This window comes from Oncorhynchus gorbuscha, linkage group LG13, assembly GCF_021184085.1.
Source record: "Oncorhynchus gorbuscha isolate QuinsamMale2020 ecotype Even-year linkage group LG13, OgorEven_v1.0, whole genome shotgun sequence".
Taxonomy (NCBI): Eukaryota; Metazoa; Chordata; class Actinopteri; order Salmoniformes; family Salmonidae; genus Oncorhynchus; species Oncorhynchus gorbuscha.
The window spans coordinates 37625110-37649857 of NC_060185.1; the positions used below are offsets into that span (position 1 = coordinate 37625110).

Genomic DNA, 24748 nt, shown 5'->3' on the forward strand with positions numbered 1-24748 from the left:
CATCTGCTAACCATGTGTATGTCACCAATACAATTTAATTTAATCGGCATAAGGTTACAGTTTGTTTAGAAACAACACGTTTTTCACGTCTCTGCTATTTACAGTACTGCAGCGCCCACCTGTGGCCACCGTGTAAAAGGACCGCAGCGTAACGTACTGCCAGTGGCCGTGACCGAGGTGGCGAAGTGTCTGTCTGTCGCGCTGTGTCATTAATGTTTAACACTAAGGGACTGGAGTCACCGGAGTCATGTGAGAAACTGCACTTTACTGAACTGAAGAAAGACAACATTCACATCAGACAACGGGAGAGATGGACATGAAACATCTAACGTGTTAGTTAAAATGAAGACGGTTTGTTGTTTAAGGAGATACACTTACAACAAACTATACAGTAAGTTATAATGATATTATGATGAGGAGCAATGTATTGAAATATAATTTTTCACACAAGGCTATTACTTATTCGCCCTGTGTGTTTTAATTAAGGAGTATACCAAGAGAACCCATGTCAGATACTTGATTGTTTAATTTATTGATCGGTTGATTGCTTTATTATTTCTCTGTGGAATATAAAAACATGTTACTCAACATGGGTCCTCTGGGAAACATTATCCTTACTCTGTGTTTGTGTGTAGTGGTGGGGATGGGGAGAATTCCGGGGTATGTACTGATTGGCTCAGCACTCTGTATGGGTGTGGTCAGTCAAACCCTAAGCTACACCTCCAGGGTCAGAGTTCACAAAGAGAGGAGCCTCACACTGTCTTGCATGAACACAACACATGCAAGTGAGATAATGCACACAAAAAAAGACTACCTTTTTGGAATGTCCCCATACCCCTGTTTATACTGGTGTGTGTGTGTGTAGCAGTTCAGTACTGACAAACCCCATTTGGTCAGGTCCTGAACAGCAGTCTTCATGCCGACCAGAAAGATGTTGGTTACTATGCAACGAGATGGTAGCCTGCGGATCACATTGCCTCTCCTCACCACAGCAGCCTGTACTACTGCCTCCTACTGACCGGAGGACAAACTACACTCATCCTACCAGCTGTAAGTACTGTTGTAAGGCATCCATGTTGTGTTAATAAGACATGCACTATATAATAGGTTGCCATTTGGGACTCACACATGCATTCACTCCCTCATTTAATCATCATCAACATTAAATACAGATACAATTTCCCACACTCCTAAGGTGTGTGAATTGGGAGCGGTCGCTAGGACAGGGACATCGTAACCATGGTGAAACAGTCAGCGTGGCATTCCGGCAGAATGTGGAACAAGAGGATGAGGATAACTCTGCCTCGACGACAATCATTATCATGGACAAAGTCAGCCCATCTCCACCGGCCAAAACTCAGAGAAGCTTCAGGAGCAAATGTCATGAAGAGAACAGTACTTATCCCCCGCCCAAGCAGTGCTCGCTGTCCCTCACCAGGCTCAACACCATCATGGCTGCTGCCAGCGCCAGCCCCCTCGACACCCAGAGCCCCCCGGGTAGAGACTCAGACCCTGACGAAAGGGATACAGCCAGTCCATCCCAGGGCCAGGAGAAACCAGTCTTTCAACTGGAGATGTGACAGTATTCATAAAGCGTCTCAGTATGGCAGCTGATAAATGATCCCATCCTGACCGGTTCATATAAATCTTAATCATTACGAATTAAATCGCGAAACCTTTTCTAGGTCAGCCCTCCTAGTCTTGATAGATGCAGCCCCTAAGCAGGAAGATCAGGGTCATGTTCAATAGGGCATACAGACACACCGTACCAAAATAGTTTGGAACAGAAAAAAATGAGTTTCTTACTGGACAACTTTAACAGATAGTGCCTTGCCATTTCACTCCATTGTAAAACATTTACTCAATCACAAATTCCCAGACAAATTTAAGATTTTGACATGTCATCAAATCCAGCAGATTCCATTAATATTTTGTTAAAGGAATTGGAAATAAAACATTAAAAATACGTGTTAACTTTGGATGATTGTGTTGTTAATCCCAGTGTATATGGTTCTAACCTTGTCCCCAGGTTATAATTGTGCAAAAATCTAATAAGCCTGGAATAACATCTATAGTCTGGTCTATGTAAGAGTGAACAAAAAAATATGATTTATTTCATCATTATTTGAGCTTAGCGAATCACAGGACTGCAAGATAGGGCTCCAAATTAGAGGTACACAATATGTGAGGAAGTGTTCAGAGGGAAGTGATTGATTAAATATAAAGCCGATGGCTATTGCCTCGGGACTTTTTCGTGTTCTTTCTATTGGGTTAAAGGCCCAGGGCAGTTTAAAAATAACATGATTTCCCTGTGTTCTATAGACACTGAGTGTACAAAACATTGACCAGGTGAAAGCTATGTTCCCATATTGATGTCACTTGTTAAATTCACTTCAAATCAGTGTAGATGAAGGGGAGGAGACAGGTTAAAGAAGGATTTTTAAGCTTTGAGACATGGATTGTGTATGTGTGCTATTCAGAGGGTGAATGGGCAAGACAAAAGATAGTAGTAAGTGCCAGGCGCACCATTTTAATTGTCAAGAACTAACACTGCTGGGTTTTTCCAAGCGCAACAGTTTCCCGTGTGCATAAAGAATGGGTCCACCTCCCAAAGGGCATCCAGCCAACTTGACACAACTGTGGGAAACATTGGAGTCAACATGAGCCAGCAATCCCTTTGGAATGCTTTCAACATCTTGTAGAGTCCATGCCCGACAACAAATTGAGACTTTTCTGAGGGCAAAGGGGGCTGCAACTCAATATTAGGACAGTTTTCTTAATGCTTTCTACACTGTGTATATTTCCATACTGAGGCTGGAGTAATACTGTGAAAATTTGGATCATGTACTTTTAGTGCAAGAACTGTTCGAAAAGACCACCTGTTTTGGTGGGATGGAGTTTTGGCCTGTCTGGTGACATCACCAGGCAGTAAATGTGTTAATAGACCAATAAGAAAGAGTTCCAAACCTTTCTGCCAATAACATAGTTCTCTCCCCACTCACACCACTTCCAGACAGACCTAGCAAAATTATTGCTTGAGAAATTGGTATTTGCTAAGTTCTGTTTCTTTTTGAGTATTTTAATTTAAAACAATCATATTAAGGTACTTAATTGTTAACAAGAAAATATTTGATATGGATATAAAAACGTCTGCGTTGGGTCTTTAACGAAGGCCATGTTGGACTTGTTGATCCACCAGACCCAATGAGCATCAAGCAAGTGTATGGTAAACAAGATTCATTTGGTCGTACCAATCACAAGCCCAGTATATTTGGTTGAATTCCATTCTTTATTCTTGTTCTGAAAACATACTATAAACAAGGTAAGACTCAAAAATGAAGGGAAAAAATGTTCAAGGAAACCGAAAAATTCCCCAGTCGAGCTTCACAACAATGGCTAGAGAACTGTGGCCACAGATGCAATATATATGAAAAATAGTTCCCCCTTTCGTTTCGTTTTTTGTTTGTTTTCTCCTTGTTGAACTTGCTTAAATTAACACTGACAAACTATCTTCAGAGAGAGAGGACTTCACTGTTTCGCACACTAAGCAGAGGCCGTCGCTGGAAGTGCATCTGCACGCCGTGACACCGTATGGGTGTGTGTGTGCACAGTCCATGGAAGGTGTGTGTGTGCCATCTCTCTATAGTGTGTGTGCCGTTTCTGTATATTTCAAACGGAGGGAGAACATCTTCATGTGAGCTTCTCTCTTTCTCCTCTTCTGCGGTTTGGCGAGTGTGTCCTCAGCTATAACGCTGCCAGCCGAGCTTTCTGCCACTCCACAAACTCATCCAATAACACCGGCCCTGCAGAGAGAGAGCGAGAGAGTGGTGTTAGACGGACTGTGTGTGTGTGTGTTTTTTTCCCGTGTGTTTTTGTATGCTTTAGTGTGTGTGTACGTACTCACAGGCTCCATCCTCGTCATAGTTACTGAGGTCTGTGCTGACTGTACGACTGAACTCTAAGACGTTATACCACTGGTCCTTATTCATCACCTTGTACTTGGACTGCTGCAGGGGAGGAGAGAAAATAGAGGAAGAGAAAATAGAGGAGCGGGGATAGGGGGAGGAGAAAGGAGATCGATATTAGGAGTCAGTGCAGGGACAACACATTTGTGTTCAGCATAGGGTGTGTGCTACCTCCAGAAACTGGTTGAAGACAGGGAAGAGTGGCCATGTTCTCCCCAGTAGCAACCCTAGCATGGACTTAGCTGTGTCCATGTCCAGACTCCTCTGATCCTTATCCTGGGGGAGGGAGGAGAAGGGGAGAGAACAGAGAGTCAGGGGGAGGGGTAAGAGAGATGATAAAGAGGAAGAGGTAATGTATGCATTCAGACCTTTTCCACATTTTGTTACGTTACAGCCTTTTGATTAAATTACATTTTTTCCTCATCAATCTACACACAACACCCCATGACAAAGGGAAAACAGGCTTTTGAATTAAAACTAATAAACAGATACCTTACATAATAAGTATTCAGACCTTTGCTATGAGATTTGAAATTGAGCTCAGGTGCATCCTGTTTCCATTGATCATCCTTGAGATGTTTTTACAACTTGGAGGCCACCTGTGGTAAATTCAATTGATTGGACATGATTAGGAAAGGCTCTACAAGAGAGCAAAAACCAAGCCATGAGGTCGAATGAATTGTCCGTAGAGCTCCGAGACAGGATTGTGTCGAGGCACAGATCTGGGGAAGGGTACCAAAAAATGTCTGCAGGATTGAAGGTCCCCAAGAGCACAGTGGCCTCAATCATTATTAAATGGAAGAAGTTAGGAACCACCAAGACTCTTCCTAGAGCTGTCTGCAACACCATCATGACTGCTGCCATTGCCAGCCCCCTGGACACCCAGAGGCCCCGTGAAGAGACTCAGACCCCAGGACTGGCTGCCCGGCCAAACTGAGCAACCGGGGGAGGAGGGCCAAGGTCAGGTAGGTGACCAAGAACCCGATGGTCACTCTGACATAGTTCCAGAGTTCCTCTGTGGAGATGGGAGAACCTTACCAGAAGGACAACCAGCACACCACCAATTAGGCCTTTATGGTAGTGGCCAGAGGGAAGCCACTCCTCAGTAAAGGAACATAACAGCCCACTTGGAGTTTCCCAAAGGGCACCTAAAGGACTCTCAGACCATGATAAACAAGATTCTCTGGTCTGATGAAACCAAGAATTTACTCTTTGGCTTGAATGCCAAGCGTCACGTCTGGAGGAAACCTGGCACCATCCCTACGATGAAGCATGGTGGTAGCAGCATCATGCTATGGGGATGTTTTTCATCAGCAGGGACTGGGAGACTAGTCAGGATCGAGGGAAAGATGAATGGGGCAAAGTACAGAGATCCTTGATGAAAACCTGCTCTAGAGCGCTCAGGACCATCAAAGTACTTATGTAAATGTGATTCCATTTTTTTATATACATTTGCAAACATTTCTAAAAATCCATTTTTTTCCCCCTGGTCTTTATAGGGTATTGTGTGTATATTGATGAGGGGGGTGATTTAATCCATTTAAAAATAAGGCTGTAACGTAACAAAATGTGGGAAAAGGTGTCTGAATACTTTCCAAATGCATCCAGACCGTCTCTCTTCTTAGGAGGTCAAACCATTGCCTGACTGTGAACCAGTGAACGAAGACTCACCCTGGCAAAGTCAAAGGCGTATCTGTAGATGTTTTTAAAGATGATCGTGTCGTTGAGATGATTGCGAAGGTAGTCCAGTTTCCCCTGTAACCTCTCTATGCAGTCACACCTATAGGGGGGGGTCACAAGCAAACATGGTTTCCCAGTCACACCTATAGGGGGGTGTAGTGTCACTAACACACACAGTTTCCCAGTCATACCTATAGGGGGGGGGGGGGTAGTGTCACTAACACACACGGTTTCCCAGTCACACCTATGGGGGGGGGGGGGGGGGGGTGTAATGTCACTAACACACACGGTTTGCCAGTCACACCTACAGGGGGGGTGAAGTGTCACTAACACACACGGTTTCCCAGTCACACCTATATAGGGGGGGGTGTCACAAACAAACATGGTTTCCCAGTCACACCTATAGGGGAGGGTCACAAACAAAAATGGTTTCCCAGTCACACCTATAGGGGGTGTAGTGTCACTAACACACACGGTTTCCCAGTCACACCTATAGGGGGGGGGGGGGGGGGGGGTAGTGTCACTAACACACACGGTTTCCCCGTCACAACTATAAGGGGAGGGGGTTGTAGTGTCACTAACACACACGGTTTCTCAGTCACACCTATAGGGGGAGGGGGTGTAGTGTCACTAACACACATGGTTTCCCAGTCACACCTATAGGGGGGGGGGGTAGTGTCACTAACACACACGGTTTCCCAGTCACACCTATAGGGAGGGGGGTGTAGTGTCACTAACACACATGGTTTCCCAGTCACACCTATAGGGGGGGTAGTGTCACTAACACACACGGTTTCCCAGTCACACCTATAGGGGGGGTCACAAACACACATGGTTTCCCAGTCACACCTATAGGGGGGGTAGTCGGCCTATATCGAATCTTCCATTCCTCTCAAAGATTTTAGAGAAGGCTGTTGCGCAGCAACTCACTGCCTTCCTGAAGACAAACAATGTATACGAAATGCTTCAGTCTGGTTTTAGACCCCATCATAGCACTGAGACGGCACTTGTGAAGGTGGTAAATGACATTTTGATGGCATCGGACCGAGGCTCTGCATCTGTCCTCGTGCTCCTAGACCTTAGTGCTGCTTTTGATACCATCGATCACCACATTCTTTTGGAGAGATTGGAAACCCAAATTGGTCTACACGGACATGTTCTGGCCTGGTTTAGGTCTTATCTGTCGGAAAGATATCAGTTTGTCTCTGTGAATGGTTTGTCCTCTGACAAATCAACTGTACATTTCGGTGTTCCTCAAGGTTCTGTTTTAGGACCACTATTGTTTTCACTATATATTTTACCTCTTGGGGATGTTATTCGAAAACATAATGTAAACTTTCACTGCTATGCGGATGACACACAGCTGTACATTTCAATGAAACATGGTGAAGCCCCAAAATTGCCCTCGCTAGAAGCATGTGTTTCAGACATAAGGAAGTGGATGGCTGCAAACTTTCTACTATTAAACTCGGACAAAACAGAGATGCTTGTTCTAGGTCCCAAGAAACAAAGATCTTCTGTTGAATCTGACAATTAATCTTAATGGTTGTACAGTCGTCTCAAATAAAACTGTGAAGGACCTCGGCGTTACTCTGGACCCTGATCTCTCTTTTGAAGAACATATCAAGACCATTTCGAGGACAGCTTTTTTCCATCTACGTAACATTGCAAAAATCAGAAACTTTCTGTCCAAAAATGTTGCAGAAAAATTAATCCATGCTTTTGTCACTTCTAGGTTAGACTACTGCAATGCTCTATTTTCCGGCTACCCGGATAAAGCACTAAATAAACTTCAGTTAGTGCTAAATACGGCTGCTAGAATCCTGACTAGAACCAAAAAATTTGATCATATTACTCCAGTGCTAGCCTCTCTACACTGGCTTCCTGTCAAAGCAAGGGCTGATTTCAAGGTTTTACTGCTAACCTACAAAGCATTACATGGGCTTGCTCCTACCTACCTCTCTGATTTGGTCCTGCCGTACATACCTACACGTACGCTACGGTCACAAGACGCAGGCCTCCTAATTGTCCCTAGAATTTCTAAGCAAACAGCTGGAGGCAGGGCTTTCTCCTATAGAGCTCCATTTTTATGGAACAGTCTGCCTACCCATGTCAGAGACGCAAACTCGGTCTCAACCTTTAAGTCTTTACTGAAGACTCATCTCTTCAGTGGGTCATATGATTGAGTGTAGTCTGGCCCAGGAGTGGGAAGATGAACGGAAAGGCTCTGGAGCAACGAACCGCCCTTGCTGTCTCTGCCTGGCCGGTTCCCCTCTTTCCACTGGGATTCTCTGCCTCTAACCCTGTTACGGGGGCTGAGTCACTGGCTTGCTGGGGCTCTCTCGTGCCGTCCCTGGGGGGGGGTGCGTCACCTGGGTGGGTTGATTCACTGTTGTGGTCGGCCTGTCTGGGCCCCCCCCCCCCTTGGGTTGTACCGTGTCGGAGATCTTTGTGGGCTATACTCGGCCTTGTCTCAGGATGGTAAGTTGGTGGTTGAAGATTTCCCTCTAGTGGTGTGGGGGCTGTGCTTTGGCAAAGTGGGTGGGGTTATATCCTTCCTGTTTGGCCCTGTCCGGGGGTGTCCTCGGATGGGGCCACAGTGTCTCCTGACCCCTCCTGTCTCAGCCTCCAGTATTTATGCTGCAGTAGTTTATGTGTCGGGGGGCTAGGGTCAGTTTGTTTATCTGGAGTACTTCTCCTGTCCTATTCAGGTGTCCAGTGTGAATCTAAGTGTGCGTTCTCTAATTCTCTCCTCTCTTTCTTTCTCTCTCTCGGAGGACCTGAGCCCTAGGACCGTGCCCCAGGACTACTTGACATGATGGCTCCTTGCTGTCCCCAGTCCACCTGACTGTGCTGCTGCTCCAGTTTCAACTGTTCTGCCTTATTATTATTTGACCATGCTGGTCATTTATGAACATTTGAACATCTTGGTCATGTTCTGTTATAATCTCTACCCGGCACAGCCAGAAGAGGACTGGCCACCCCACATAGCCCGGTTCCTCTCTAGGTTTCTTCCTAGGTTTTGGCCTTTCTAGGGAGTTTTTCCTAGCCACCGTGCTTTTACACCTGCATTGTTTGCTGTTTGGGGTTTTAGGCTGGGTTTCTGTACAGCACTTTGAGATATCAGCTGATGTACGAAGGGCTATATAAATAAATTTGATTTGATTTAGTGTCACTAACACACACGGTTTCCCAGTCACACCTATAGGGGGGGGTCACAAACACACATGGTTTCCCAGTCACACCTATAGGGGGGGGTCACTAACACACACGGTTTCCCAGTCACACCTATAGGGAGGGGGGTGTAGTGTCACTAACACACATGGTTTCCCAGTCACACCTATAGGGGGAGGGGGTTGTAGTGTCACTAACACACATGGTTTCCCAGTCACACCTATAGGGGGAGGGGGTGTAGTGTCACTAACACACATGGTTTCCCAGTCACACCTATAGGGGGGGGGGGGGTGTAGTGTCACTAACACACATGGTTTCCCAGTCACACCTATAGGGGGGGGGGGGGTGTAGTGTCACTAACACACATGGTTTCCCAGTCACACCTATAGGGGGGTGTAGTGTCACTAACACACATGGTTTCCCAGTCACACCTATAGGGGGAGGGGGTGTAGTGTCACTAACACACATGGTTTCCCAGTCACACCTATAGGGGGAGGGGGTGTAGTGTCACTAACACACATGGTTTCCCAGTCACAACTATAGGGGGTGTAGTGTCACTAACACACACGGTTTCCCAGTCACAACTATAGGGGGGGTAGTGTCACTAACACACACGGTTTCCCAGTCACACCTATAGGGGGGTCACAAACACACATGGTTTCCCAGTCACACCTATATAGGGGGAGGGGGTGGTGTCACTAACACACACAGTTTCCCAGTCACACCTATAGGGGGGGGGTGTAGTGTCACTAACACACACGGTTTCCCAGTCACAACTATAGGGGGTGTAGTGTCACTAACACACACGGTTTCCCAGTCACAACTATAGGGGGTGTAGTGTCACTAACACACACGGTTTCCCAGTCACAACTATAGGGGGGGTAGTGTCACTAACACACACGGTTTCCCAGTCACACCTATAGGGGGAGGGGGGTGTAGTGTCACTAACACACACGGTTTCCCAGTCACACCTATAGGGGGAGGGGGTGTAGTGTCACTAACACACCTCTAGGGGGAGGGGGTGTAGTGTCCCTAACACACACGGTTTCCCAGTCACACCTATAGGGGGAGGGGGTGTAGTGTCACTAACACACGGTTTCCCAGTCACACCTAGGGGGAGGGGGTGTAGTGTCACTAACACACACGGTTTCCCAGTCACACCTATAGGGGGAGGGGGTGTAGTGTCACTAACACACACGGTTTCCCAGTCACACCTATAGGGAGGGGGTGTAGTGTCACTAACACACATGGTTTCCCAGTCACACCTATAGGGGGGGGGGGTAGTGTCACTAACACCACGGTTTCCCAGTCACACCTCTAGGGGGGTGTCACAAACACACATGATTTCCCAGTCACACCTATAGGGGGAGGGGGTGTAGTGTCACTAACACACACGGTTTCCCAGTCACACCTATAGGGGTGTAGTGTCACAAACACACATGGTTTCCCAGTCACACCTAACACACACTGTTTCCCAGTCACACCTATAGGGGGAGGGGGTGTAGTGTCACTAACACACACGGTTTCCCAGTCACACCTATAGGGGGAGGGGGGTGTAGTGTCACTAACACACACGGTTTCCCAGTCACAACTATAGGGGGTGTAGTGTCACTAACACACACGGTTTCCCAGTCACAACTATAGGGGGGGTAGTGTCACTAACACACACGGTTTCCCAGTCACACCTATAGGGGGAGGGGGGTGTAGTGTCACTAACACACACGGTTTCCCAGTCACACCTATAGGGGGAGGGGGGTGTAGTGTCACTAACACACCTCTAGGGGGAGGGGGTGTAGTGTCCCTAACACACACGGTTTCCCAGTCACACCTATAGGGGGAGGGGGTGTAGTGTCACTAACACACACGGTTTCCCAGTCACACCTATAGGGGGGGGGGTGTAGTGTCACTAACACACACGGTTTCCCAGTCACACCTATAGGGGGAGGGGGTGTAGTGTCACTAACACCACGGTTTCCCAGTCACACCTATAGGGGAGGGGGGGTGTCACAAACACACATGATTTCCCAGTCACACCTATAGGGGGAGGGGGGTAGTGTCACTAACACACATGGTTTCCCAGTCACACCTATAGGGGGAGGGGGTGTAGTGTCACTAACACACATGGTTTCCCAGTCACACCTATAGGGGGAGGGGGTGTAGTGTCACTAACACACATGGTTTCCCAGTCACACCTATAGGGGGAGGGGGTGTAGTGTCACTAACACACATGGTTTCCCAGTCACACCTATAGGGGGGGGGGTGTCACTAACACACACGGTTTGTAGTGTCACTAACACACATGGTTTCCCAGTCACACCTATAGGGGGAGGGGGTGTAGTGTCACTAACACACATGGTTTCCCAGTCACACCTATAGGGGGGGGGGGTGTAGTGTCACTAACACACATGGTTTCCCAGTCACACCTATAGGGGGAGGGGGTGTAGTGTCACTAACACACATGGTTTCCCAGTCACACCTATAGGGGGGGGGGGGGTGTAGTGTCACTAACACACACGGTTTCCCAGTCACACCTATAGGGGGAGGGGGTGTAGTGTCACTAACACACACGGTTTCCCAGTCACACCTATAGGGGGAGGGGGGTAGTGTCACTAACACACATGGTTTCCCAGTCACACCTATAGGGGGAGGGGGTGTAGTGTCACTAACACACACGGTTTCCCAGTCACAACTATAGGGGGGGGGGTAGTGTCACTAACACACACGGTTTCCCAGTCACACCTATAGGGGGAGGGGGTGTAGTGTCACTAACACACACGGTTTCCCAGTCACACCTATAGGGGGAGGGGGTGTAGTGTCACTAACACACACGGTTTCCCAGTCACACCTATAGGGGGAGGGGGTGTAGTGTCACTAACACACACGGTTTCCCAGTCACACCTATAGAGGGGGGGGAGGGGGTGTAGTGTCACTAACACACACGGTTTCCCAGTCACACCTATAGGGGGAGGGGGTGTAGTGTCACTAACACACACGGTTTCCCAGTCACACCTATAGGGGGAGGGGGTGTAGTGTCACTAACACACACGGTTTCCCAGTCACACCTATAGGGGGAGGGGGTGTAGTAGTGTCACTAACACACACGGTTTCCCAGTCACACCTATAGGGGGAGGGGGTGTAGTGTCACTAAACACATGGTTTCCCAGTCACACCTAACACACACGGTTTCCCAGTCACACCTATAGGGGGAGGGGTTGTAGTGTCACTAACACACATGGTTTCCCAGTCACACCTATAGGGGGGGAGGGGGTGTAGTGTCACTAACACACATGGTTTCCCAGTCACACCTATAGGGGAGGGGGTGTAGTGTCACTAACACACATGGTTTCCCAGTCACACCTATAGGGGGAGGGGGTGTAGTGTCACTAACACACATGGTTTCCCAGTCACAACTATAGGGGGGGGGGGAGTGTCACTAACAAACATGGTTTCCCAGTCACACCTATAGGGGGGTAGTGTCACTAACAAAAATGGTTTCCCAGTCACACCTATAGGGGGGTAGTGTCACTAACAAACATGGTTTCCCAGTCACACCTATAGGGGGGGGGAGGGGGGTAGTGTCACAAACAAACATGGTTTCCCAGTCACACCTAGGGGGAGGGGGTGTAGTGTCACTAACACACATGGTTTCCCAGTCACACCTACAGGGGGGGTAGTGTCACTAACACACACGGTTTCCCAGTCACACCTATAGGGGGGGGGGGTGTAGTGTCACTAACACACACGGTTTCCCAGTCACACCTATAGGGGGAGGGGGTGTAGTGTCACTAACACACACGGTTTCCCAGTCACACCTATAGGGGAGGGGGTGTAGTGTCACTAACACACACGGTTTCCCAGTCACACCTATAGGGGGAGGGGGTGTAGTGTCACTAACACACACGGTTTCCCAGTCACACCTATAGGGGGAGGGGGTGTAGTGTCACTAACACACATGGTTTCCCAGTCACACCTAGGGGGAGGGGGTGTAGTGTCACTAACACACACGGTTTCCCAGTCACACCTATAGGGGGAGGGAGTGAGTGTCAAGCATCAGGAACAGTCACACCTATGTGAGTGTCACTAAATCACATGGTTTCCCAGTCACACCTAGTAAAGTCATTCACTTAAGCCACTCCTCCCCAGTGAAAAATCCTATATTTGGAGCTTCTAGTTTCACTATAACTAACATGGTTTATCAGTCAAACCTAAAGATGGGGAGGGAAAGAACATACATCATAATTATCAACGATGGATGGATGAAGAGAAAAGACGAGGAAGACTAACATTTTCTGGTTCCACTCCAATGTCTTCACAGAACTTCTCCATCCCCTCTGGACCCAACACCTCATCTGGACCTGGTACACAGGAAGCAGGTACAAAAACACACAAAATGGTATAAATGACTCAATACTTAGTGACCAATAATCAGCTTCAGAGTTAGTTTCACTAAAAAGAGTTCTGAGTGTGTAGCCACAGTTAATAGGCCATCTTAGTGAAAAATATGATCATTCAAGGTTTACTGCTAACCTACACACCATTAGGGGGGGGGGTGTAGTACCTAACTCTGATTTTCCCAGTCACACCTATAGGGGGACGCTAGTGTCACTAACACACAGGTTTCCCAGTCACACCTAGGGGGAGAATTTCTAGTGTCACTAACAGCTGGACAGGGCTTTTCCCAGTCACATTTTTATGGGGGTGTCTGTCACTAACAGACACGGTTTCCCAGTCACACCTTTAAGTCTTTAGTGTCTGAACACTCACACATCTTTCCCAGTGGGTCATATGGGGAGGGGGTGTAGTGTCACTGGCCCATGGTTTCCCAGTCACACCTATAGGGGGCTCTGGAGTCACTAACACCCATGCTGTTTGCCCAGTCACACCTATAGGGGGGGGGGTTTTCCACTGGTTTCTGCCAGTCACACCTATAGGGGGGGGCTGAGTGTCACTAACACACATGGTTTCCCAGTCACACCTATAGGGGGGGGGGGTGTCACTAACACACATGGTTTCCCAGTCACACCTGGGTGGGTTGATTCACTGTTGTAACACACATGGTTTCCCAGTCACACCTTAGGGGTTGTAGTGTCACTAACACACATGGTTTCCCAGTCACTTGTCTCAGGATGGTAAGTTGGTGGTTGAAGGTTTCCCAGTCACAGTGGTGTGGGGGCTGTGTCTTTGGCAAAGTTTCCCAGGGTAGGGGGGGGGTCACATAACCACATGGTTTCCCAGTCACACCTATAGGGGGGTGTCCTCGGATGGGGCCACATGGTTTCCCAGTCACACCTCCTGTCTCACTCCAGTCACACCTTATGCTGCAAACAAGTAGTTTCCCAGTCACATGTCACAAACAAAAATGGTTTCCCAGTCTAGGGGGCTAGGGTCATGGTTTGTTTATCTGGAGTACTTCTCCTGTCCTACGGTTTCCCAGTCACACCTAAGGGGCGTTGTCTAATTCTCACCTTCACACACGGTTTCCCAGTCACATCTATAGGGGGAGGACCTGAGTGTCACTAACACCAAGGTTTCCCAGTCACACTACCTGGGGGGTGATGTCCCTAACACAGACGGTTTCCCCAGTCACACCTATAGGGCCATGCTAGTGCTAACACCACGGTTTCCCAGTCACACCTAGGGGGAGGGGGTGGTGTCCCTAACACCATTTCCCAGTCACACCTGGGGGTGAGTGTCACTAACACACTTGGTTTCCCAGTCCACCTGGCCATGCTCCTGTCAGTAACAACTGTTCTGCCTTCCCAGTCAACCATGCTGGTCATTTAGTGAACATTTGAACATCACATGGTTTCCCAGTCACACCTGGCACAGCCAGGGAGTGAGTGTCACCCCACACATGCTCAGTCACACCTAATTCACTCGGTTTCCCAGTCACACCTCTAGGGAGGAGAGCCCTAGGACACATGTTTCCCCCAGGACTCACACCTGACATGATGGCTCAGGAACTTGCTGTGGTAAGTCAAGGTTCTCACTGTAGTAAAGTCATTCCAGTTTCAAGCCACTCCTCCTTAGTGAAAAATTATTTGACCATTCTGTTTCATTAACTAACATAATTATCTGAAAAAGAGAAAGATGTTCTGTTAGAATACATCATAATTATCAACATGGATGGATGAAGAGAAAAGACGAGGAAGACTAACATTTTCTGGTTCCACTCCAATGTCTTCACAGAACTGCTCCATCCCCTCTGGACCCAACACCTCATCTGGACCTGTTACACAGGAAGCAGGTACAAAAACACACAAAATGGTATAAATGACTCAATACTTAGTGACCAATAATCAGCTTCAGAGTTCTTTGCAATTTAAAAAGAGTTCTGAGTGTGTAGCCAAGTTAATAGGCCATCTTAGATAGAAAAATATGATCATCATGACATACAGAGCCTTCAGAAAGTATTCACACCCCTTGACTTTTTCCCCACATTTTGTTGTGTTACAGACTGAATTTAAAATCGATTAAATTGAGATGTGTCACTGGCCTACACACAATATCCCATAATGTCAAAGTGGAATTATGTTTAGACATTTTTACAAATGAATAAAAAGCTGAAATGTCTCGAGTCAATTAGTATTCAACCCCTTTGTTATGGCAAGCCTAAATAAAGTTCAAGAGTACAATATCCTTAATAAGTCACACAATAGGTTGCATGGACTCACTCTTTGTGCAATAATAGTGTTTAACATTACTTTTGAATGACCACCTCATCTCTGTACCTTACACATATAATTACCTGTAAAGTCCCACAGTCGAGCACTAAATTTAAAACAGATTCAACCACAAAGACCAAGGACGTTTTCAAATGCCTCACAAAGAAGGGCACCTATTGGTAGATGGGTTAAACTAAAGCAGACATTGAATATCCCTTTTGAGAATGGTGACGTTATTAATTACACGTTGAATAGTGTATCAACACACCCAGTCACTACAAAGATACAGGCGTCCTTCCCAACTCAGTTGCCGGAGAGGAAGGAAACCGCTTAGGGATTTCACCATGAGGCCAAGGGTGACTTTAAAACAGTTACAGAGTTTAATGGCTGTGATAGGAGAAAACTGAGGATGAATCAACAACATTGTAGTTACTCCACAATACTAACCTAAATGACAAGTAAAAATAAGGAAAAATGTACAGAATTAAAAATATTCCAAAACATGCATCCTGTTTGCAATAAGGAACGAAAGTAAAACTGCAAATAATTTGGCAAAGAAATAAACTATATCCTGAATACAAAGCATTATGTGTGGTGCAAATCCAACACAACACATCACTGAGTACCAGTCTTCATATATGTAAGCATGGTGGTGGCTGCATCATGTTATGGGTATTTGTATTTATTATGGATCCCCATTAGTTACTGCCAAGGCAGCACCTACTCTTCCTGGGGTCCAGAAAAATAAGGCAGTTTATACAATTTAAAAAAACATTACAATACATTCACAGATTTCACAACACAATGTGTGCCCTCAGGGCCCCTACTCCACCACTACCACATAACTACAGTAGTAAATCCATGTGCATGTGTGTGTGTGTGTGTATGCATGTGTCTGTGTTGCTTCACAGTCCCTGCTGTTCCATAAGGTGTTTTTTAAATATCTCATTTTACTGCTTGCGTCAGTTGTTTGATGTGGAATAGAGTTCCATGTAATCATGGCTCTATGTAGTACTGCTTGTCATCGTCAAGAACTAGGGAGTTTTTTTTATTATAAAAAAAGAAACAGAATAGAGCTAAGCACAGGCAAAAGCCTAGAGGAAAATCTGGTTCAGTTTGCTTTCCAACAGACACTGGGAGAAAAACGCACATTTCAGAAGGACAATAACCTAAAACACAATGCCAAATATACACTGGAGCTGCTTACCAAGACGACATTGAATGTTCCAGAGTGGCCTGGTTAGTTTTGACTTAAATTGGCTCAATCTATGGCAAGATTTGAAAATGGCTGTTTAGCAATAATTAACAACCAACTTGACAAAGGTTTAAGAACTTAAAAAAGAATGTGCAAATACTATACAAGCCAGGTGTGCAAAACCTTTAGAGACTTAACCAGAAAGACTCACAGACAATATTCCCTCTAAACTGCGTGAAGACTCGCAGCTCCCCCCACACAGAGAAGCACGAGATTGAAATGTTCCCCTTTAGTTAACTATTTCAACGTTTCCCTCTACTGTACGAATTGTGATCGAATCAAACGCAATATACTGAAACAAAACAAACTATGTAAGACATTTTCTTGTAGGTAGAGCACAGAGTAGGGTTCTATTGCATTGCCAAGCATGACTCAGGCCCATACTCTACACAGACCGGTGCGCCATAGCCAATCAGAGTTGCAGTATCCCTATATGCAAATAGACCGTTGCCATATATGGAGCTGTTCCATTCACTTTGAACTGTGTTTACAGCATAAGTGGTCGGGCGCTTGTTTTGAGATCAAAGCAAGAGCTGCATGTAGCCAGATGTGTACATTTTTTAGTAAGTCAGTTTTAGCCCAGTTATTTCGAGTCAGCAGTGAGGGAGTGGTTGCTTCCTGTAAGAGCACAAAATCTGTGCTTTTCTAGACATCTTTCAAAAGCAAGTCGCATAAAGAGCTTCTTTTTTTTTAAAGGGGCAGTGTCGTATTTTGAGAAAGGCTTGAATAAGCTAAGTAGCAAATAGGCAGAGGGTAGCATAATTTGTTTGATTATCTGTAATAATGGTAAGGGAATAGTGGTTTCTTGCATCAAACACCACAACATTTTCAGTCACCTTGTCTGAAGGACAAGTGGATAAACAGGTTAATGTCGATCCTTAAAAGTTGTTTATTTTATTTAAGTTTTATGGAATGTAGGCCTACATTGAACACCACACATTGTCTGCTACTGTAGGCTGAATGAAGGAACAGCTATTTCCATGTAAACATGTTATGGGATGTATTTTCTACATTGTTTTCTATGATAGACCACTCTGATAGGCCTACATTATGATCAAATAGCAACAGTAGCCTACTTGGAGAGAGAACATTGCTCATAGCTGTAATCGCTGCCAAAGGTGATTGTCTAACATGTAATTGACTCAGGGGTGTGAATACTTATGTAAATGAGATTTAATTTTCAATACAGATGGGTGAGAAAAATATATAGTTATTCAATTTTGAATTCAGGCTGTAACATAACAAAATGTGGAATTTTTATTTTACCTTTAACTAGGCATGGATACTTTCTGAAGGCACTGTACCTGTGTACTCGTAGAACCAGGCCAGACATTTCTTATTGGAGAACTGGTCCTCAGGGCTGATCAACCGGCCTGGAGCCTGAGGTCTGCAGAAACTACAACACACAGGATAGAACACAGTCAGAAACGACACCACACGGGACAGAACACAGTCAGAAACGACACCACACGGGACAGAACACAGTCAGAAACGACACCACACGGGATAGAACACAGTCAGAAACGACACCACACGGGATAGAACACAGTCAGAAACGACACCACACGGGATAGAACACAGTCAGAAACGACACCACACGGGATAGAACACAGTCAGAAACGACACCACACGGGATAGAACAGTCAGAAACGACACCACACGGGATAGAACAGTCAGAAACGACACCACACGGGATAGAACAGTCAGAAACGACACCACACGGGATAGAACACAGTCAGAAACTACATCACACGGAATAGAACAGTCAGAAACGACACCACACGGGATAGAACACAGTCAGAAACTACATCACACGGAATAGAACAGTCAGTAACTACACCACAGGATAGAACATGGTCACTAAACAGACTCAGACACATGCATGAGAGGAGTTCTTAGGATGTTCAGTGTCACACACACACACTCCTCCCTCTTTCCTTTCCTGTGGACTGACTGAGGTCTGTGCTGCATAATGGGACAAATATGTGCTGAGTGTTGAGTTCCCCAGTCAAGCAGCAAGGCTCACTGCACAGAGCAAAGCCAGCAAGCAGCAGCTGCAACACACACACATACGGTGGAATGAGTGAGGAGAAGGAAGGTCTACAGTAGAACGGTTGGGTGAGGCAGAGTTCCACTACAGCTCTAAATACAGTAGGTTTTTAAGGGGTGGGAATCATGAATCATGAAATGGGGTGTGTGGAGGAAAAAGACCAAACATCCAATAGTAAAGGATGGTGGAAGAAGTGGTGAGACGCAGGAAAGGTGAGAAGCAGGAGAGGTGACGGGTGGTGGGTGAGGAAGGGTTCCTCACCAGGTGATTTTACACTTCCTGAGTCCCGGGTCATCTGACCCCGAAGACTTCCTCTTTTTCTTCACAGGCATCGCGGAGTTTCCACACGGGTTAACTAGCTGGGCTGGGTCCACACACACACACACACACCGAGTCTGTCAGCTCACCGAGCTGAGAGCCATACCATAAACAGTATACTATTTACAGATAGTATATAGGAGAAGTACCTATGTATTTCTGGTCTCCTTGTCCATTCAAATCTATAAGATTCTATAATAAAAACAGTTTACAGTGAGACTTGAGGTGATAAACTACATAGTACCATAACATTATAAAGCATTCATAAAGACAAGACAGTATGGTCACATCACATAGCTAATCAACTCTCAGAATGCCCCTGATCTGGCAGTGGCTCAACTAGCTATCTAGCTACAGTACTGGGTTATCCCAACAGTTCACTCATGAGTCTGTTAACTTACAAATCTGTCCAGTGTCTGTGATACCGTCTGTAGGTCTGTCTCCTCAGCCAGTACGAACACTGTGTACTATCCTACAGCGACAGACAGAGAGAGAGCGAGCGGGAGGGAGAGGTGAGATGACATAGTAGCTAATATACTGGCAAGCTAGCTTCGTCTTGTGTAAGTGGTTTTCGGGGTTGTGCGCCAGACAAGGCGTAAACCACAAATCAGATAACTCCTATGTTTAATGTTAGCCAGTATATCGAAGGAGCTACGTTGTCTAAACAAACAGATCTCATCCAATGTATGAGTTGTTAATGATTGGCTAGCTGCTATCTGGTCCATAAGTTATGTGGACTGTAGCCCATTCAATAGACAGTAGCTGCAGTGGTGTCTGGAGAAGTGGGTATACTCTAATTACAGTGCCTTGCGAAAGTATTCGGCCCCATGAACATTGCGACCTTTTGCCACATTTCAGGCTTCAAACATAAAGATATAAAACTGTATTTTTATGTGAAGAATCAACAACAAGTGGGACACAATCATGAAGTGGAACGACATTTTTTGGATATTTCAGACTTTTTTAACAAATCAAAAAGTGAAAAATTGGGTGTGCAAAATTATTCAGCCCCCTTAAGTTAATACTTTGTAGCGCCACCTTTTGCTGCGATTACAGCTGTAAGTCGCTTGGGGTATGTCTCTATCAGTTTTGCACATCAAGAGACTGAAATTTTTTCCCATTCCTCCTTGCAAAACAGCTCAAGCTCAGTGAGGTTGGATGAAGAGCATTTGTGAACAGCAGTTTTCAGATCTTTCCACAGATCCTCGATTGGATTCAGGTCTGGACTTTGACTTGGCCATTCGAACACCTGGATATGTTTATTTTTGAACCATTCCATTGTAGATTTTGCTTTATGTTTTGGATCATTATCTTGTTGGAAGACAAATCTCCGTCCCAGTCTCAGGTCTTTTGCAGACTCCATCAGGTTCTTCCAGAATGGTCCTGTATTTGGCTCCATCCATCTTCCCATCAATTTTAACCATCTTCCCTGTCCCTGCTGAAGAAAAGCAGGCCCAAACCATGATGCTGCCACCACCATGTTTGACAGTGGGGATAGGGTGTTCAGGGTGATGAGCTGTGTTGCTTTTACGCCAAACATAACGTTTTGCATTGTTGCCAAAAAGTTACATTTTGGTTTCATCTGACCAGAGCACCTTCTTCCACATGTTTGGTGTGTCTCCCAGGTGGCTTGTGGCAAACTTAAAAACAACACTTTTTATGGATATCTTTAAGAAATGGCTTTCTTCTTGCCACTCTTCCATAAAGGCCAGATTTGTGCAATATACGACTGATTGTTGTCCTATGGACAGTGTCCCACCTCAGCTGTAGATCTCTGCAGTTCATCCAGAGTGATCATGGGCCTCTTGGCTGCATCTCTGATCAGTCTTCTCCTTGTATGAGCTGAAAGTTTAGAGGGACGGCCAGGTCTTGGTAGATTTGCAGTGGTCTGATACTCCTTCCATTTCAATATTATCGCTTGCACAGTGCTCCTTGGGATGTTTAAAGCTTGGGAAATCTTTTTGTATCCAAATCCGGCTTTAAACTTATTCACAACAGTATCTCGGACCTGCCTGGTGTGTTCCTTGTTCTTCATGATGCTCTCTGCGCTTTTAACGGACCTCTGAGACTATCACAGTGCAGGTGCATTTATACGGAGACTTGATTACACACAGGTGGATTGTATTCATCATCATTAGTCATTTAGGTCAACATTGGATCATTCAGAGATCCTCACTGAACTTCTGGAGAGAGTTTGCTGCACTGAAAGTAAAGGGGCTGAATAATTTTACACGCCCAATTTTGCAGTTTTTGATTTGTTAAAAAAGTTTGAAATATCCAATTAATGTCGTTCCACTTCATGATTGTGTCCCACTTGTTGTTGATTCTTCACAAAAAAAATATGGTTTTATATCTTTATGTTTGATGCCTGAAATGTGGCAAAAGGTCCCAAAGTTCAAGGGGGCCGAATACTTTCGCAAGGCACTGTATCTAAAAGGAAAGGCGCACTGTGCTGAAAATTCAATGTTCTCCAATAGTCTATGAGTTTTCCTCTCAAAGTTTCATTCTCAAAATCACAATTCTTGATAGAAAAACAACAAAAATGGGATGTTCCTAGTCTACAACAATGCTTAAACCACACCAGGAGACCATTTATGAGGTCTGGGAATATCAAATCATATTTTGGAAGAGGGTATAGTTGCCCTTTAATTAAATTGTACGCCTAGCAAGGGACCATTTGGCTAGCGGTGTTCCTGCACATACAATGTAGGCTTACAGTATATGCGATGTAAGAGTTTGCAAACAAATGCCCTCCCGATTGATACAAATCATAGATATCATTCTGCCAGGTAGGCATACTTTGCAGTCAACATTTAATTGGGCAGACTTTTTAGGAAAGGCTTCAGAAATGTTCATTCAAACAGCGCATGATAACTGAATTGCACAAGGCAAAGATTCAACCAGGACTTCAGACAAAATACCTGGTTGGCATACCCATTGTTTCCTTAGTTAGCATTTACTAGTAGATATCCTGGACTGAAACGTCTTTCCTACATACCAGCTACTGATGTCGTTACTTTGTGAGATGCTCCATGCGACAACCAGTCTCTTGCTGAAACTAGGCTGTGTGCGGCGGACATGTGAATACATTGAGTGAACAAAATAGTAAGAACACCTGCTCTTTCCATGACTGACCAAGTGAATCCAGGCTATGATCCCTTATTGATGTCACTTGTTAAATCCACTTCAATCAGTGTAGATGAATGGGAGGAGACAGCTTAAAGAAGATTCTTTAAAGCCTTGAGACAATTGAGACATGGATTGTGTATGTGTCATTCAAAGAGTGAATGGACAAGACAAAATATTTTATGTGCCTTTGAACGGGGTATTTTAGTAGGTTTCAGGTGCACAGGTTTGTATACACTGCCCCCACTGCTGGGGGTTTCACGCTCAACAGTTTCCTGTGTGTATCAAAAATGGTCCACCGTCAAAAAGGGTAACAAAGCTCTAGAGACTGGAAGGGAGAACTGACCAGCCAAAATGGAATGGTCTAAGTCCACAACAACGCTGAAACCACATCAGGAGACTATTTTATTTTAGGTCTGGGGGGAAAAAATGTGGGCAATGCCCACTGAAAAAAAGTGAGTATACTGCACATAGCCCCCACTACACCACTGGATAGATGGGTATACCCCCCTTGGGTTCTCGAGACCTGTGGACCTTTCTGTTTGAAGCTGATAAACAAACGTGAAATAACTGGATATTGTCAAATCAGAGCTAGCGGCCAGATTTCATCCAAGTTACTTTGATAGTCTAGTTATCTAAAGTTACATTTCTACCGGATTCTTTAATGTACAGACAGCAGACATATCAATGGTCGCTATTCTAATAGTTAACGTTAGTCACCCAGTTAACGCACACAGAACTACAACAAATAACGATATGCATCGACACACATGCAGGAGTATCTCCCAATTATTGTTGTAGGTGCTAACAAACGTCAAACAAAGCTGGTCAGAATAACTGCGTCACCGTAATGCCGAACGATGCGAAACCCACTGCACTGGGTAACTAGCTAGATAGTCTAAATATTAACTATAATACAATGCCAAAGTACGTTATAACGGTTGTTATCAAATCCAATTTAAAAAAAAGATAGGCTAGACCTGTCATACGAAATATTGTCAGAGTACTAATGTTAGCTAGCGGCTAGCCAACTTAACTGCGATTTTAAAGGCTAACTAGACAGGTAGCTTACAACATGCATTGCTTTTCGAAATAAAATGTCATTCATCACATGAGCCAAATACAACAGGTGTAGACTTTACAGCGAAATGCTTGTTTACGAACCTTTCCCAACGATGCAGGGTTTCAAATGTAAAATTACTGGATCAACGTTATTTGACAATCAATTACCTACTAACGTTAGTAAGTTAGCTAGCTTAGTGAAGCAAACAACGTTGTTGTTCTGGCTGAATCAGGACTATACATGTGATTAATCATCTTAACCACAAAATGAATTATCTGCATAAAGATTACGCCAATACACACACTGGGGCGTTGCTTTTTTGTTGTTGTCAAGAAAGATAGCTAGCTAGTTCGAGTTAACTAAAAATGTAAGCTAATTAGCTAGCTAACCAACTGACGCGGGTAGCTAACAGTCAGATACTTTAGCTAGCCAGTTCGCAGGTTATTTCTGTCACGATGACGTTCAAAAGCCAACAGTCGAATGCGTGGGACCGGCAAAGGCTGTATTTAACTAGCATGTCTAGCTAAGGTTAGCTAGAATACACTGGGTAAAGAGACCAAAACAATGGAAACGATTAGCTGGAATGCTAAACTTAGTTTCTCAACAAGTCAGAAAACATATGTAGCCGTTGTTGGCTAACGTTGCTCGCCAAATATTTGCCACAGGTTTACGTCAGTGCATCCACAACACCGTTTTGGATGTTAAAAGTATGTGAATATTTTATGCAAACCTTGGATTCCTAGAGTTGTGTTTCTTTTATGCGAGTAGATCATGTACTTTCACGGTTGCAACCTCGCGAGCTGATCACTTTCCAAGTGGTAAAGCGAACTGCTTTCTTCCGGGGCAACAGAGAGCTATGGAGCGTACCACATGATTTCAATGGGTGCGCGATCGAGTCGTACTAGCTATGGCAATAAATCAAATTGCAGGTCGAATTATTCGAATATGTATTTTACCGTACTTGATTAAAAATAATATCGAACGCATGAAATTGGTAAGAAATATAAAATAACTAACGATTATGTAGAAATAAAACGCCCCTTCCTCCCTCTACCAGAAATGACGAATACCTCAGGTCTGCCTGTTTCTCAGTTTATCTCTTTTTCCCACATGTACCTACAGTGTGAAGTATCATTGCGTGTCAAAACAGACGTCAAATAACACTATTTTTAACGTGTCAAATAATGTTATTGAGCAGTCAGGACCTGAATATGACTGCACGTCACATAATAATTTGACCCGTTCATTATTTTTTGTTCGTAGTTATTACACATTATTTACACTATCACTCGTATTTCACATGTCACAACGATTCAAAGCTGGGACCGAGACTGAAAAACAGCTTCTATCTCAAGGCCACCAGACTGTTAAACAGCCATCACTAACATTGAGTGGTTGCTGCCAACATACTGACTCAAATCTCCAACCACTTTAATAATTACAAATTGGATG

General features: G+C 45.1%; 1 long non-coding RNA gene and 1 pseudogene across 2 annotated transcripts; one reads left to right on the top strand and one right to left on the bottom strand.

Moving 5' to 3' along the window:
- The first annotated feature begins 220 nt into the window (after window positions 1–220).
- Window positions 221–2424, top strand: LOC123992831. Its single transcript, XR_006831318.1, has 3 exons — window positions 221–391; window positions 898–1050; window positions 1196–2424. It is a non-coding gene; the product is annotated as an uncharacterized LOC123992831 (long non-coding RNA).
- Window positions 2425–3270: 846 nt separating this feature from the next.
- LOC123992829 lies at window positions 3271–24316 on the bottom strand (annotated as a pseudogene). Its single transcript, XR_006831316.1, has 11 exons — window positions 24027–24316; window positions 19509–19579; window positions 19257–19299; window positions 19051–19153; window positions 18044–18135; window positions 13100–13174; window positions 12929–13001; window positions 5637–5748; window positions 4137–4241; window positions 3905–4007; window positions 3271–3803 (listed from the first exon to the last, which is right to left on the bottom strand). The product of XR_006831316.1 is annotated as a DCN1-like protein 5 (transcript).
- Window positions 24317–24748: the final 432 nt, after the last annotated feature.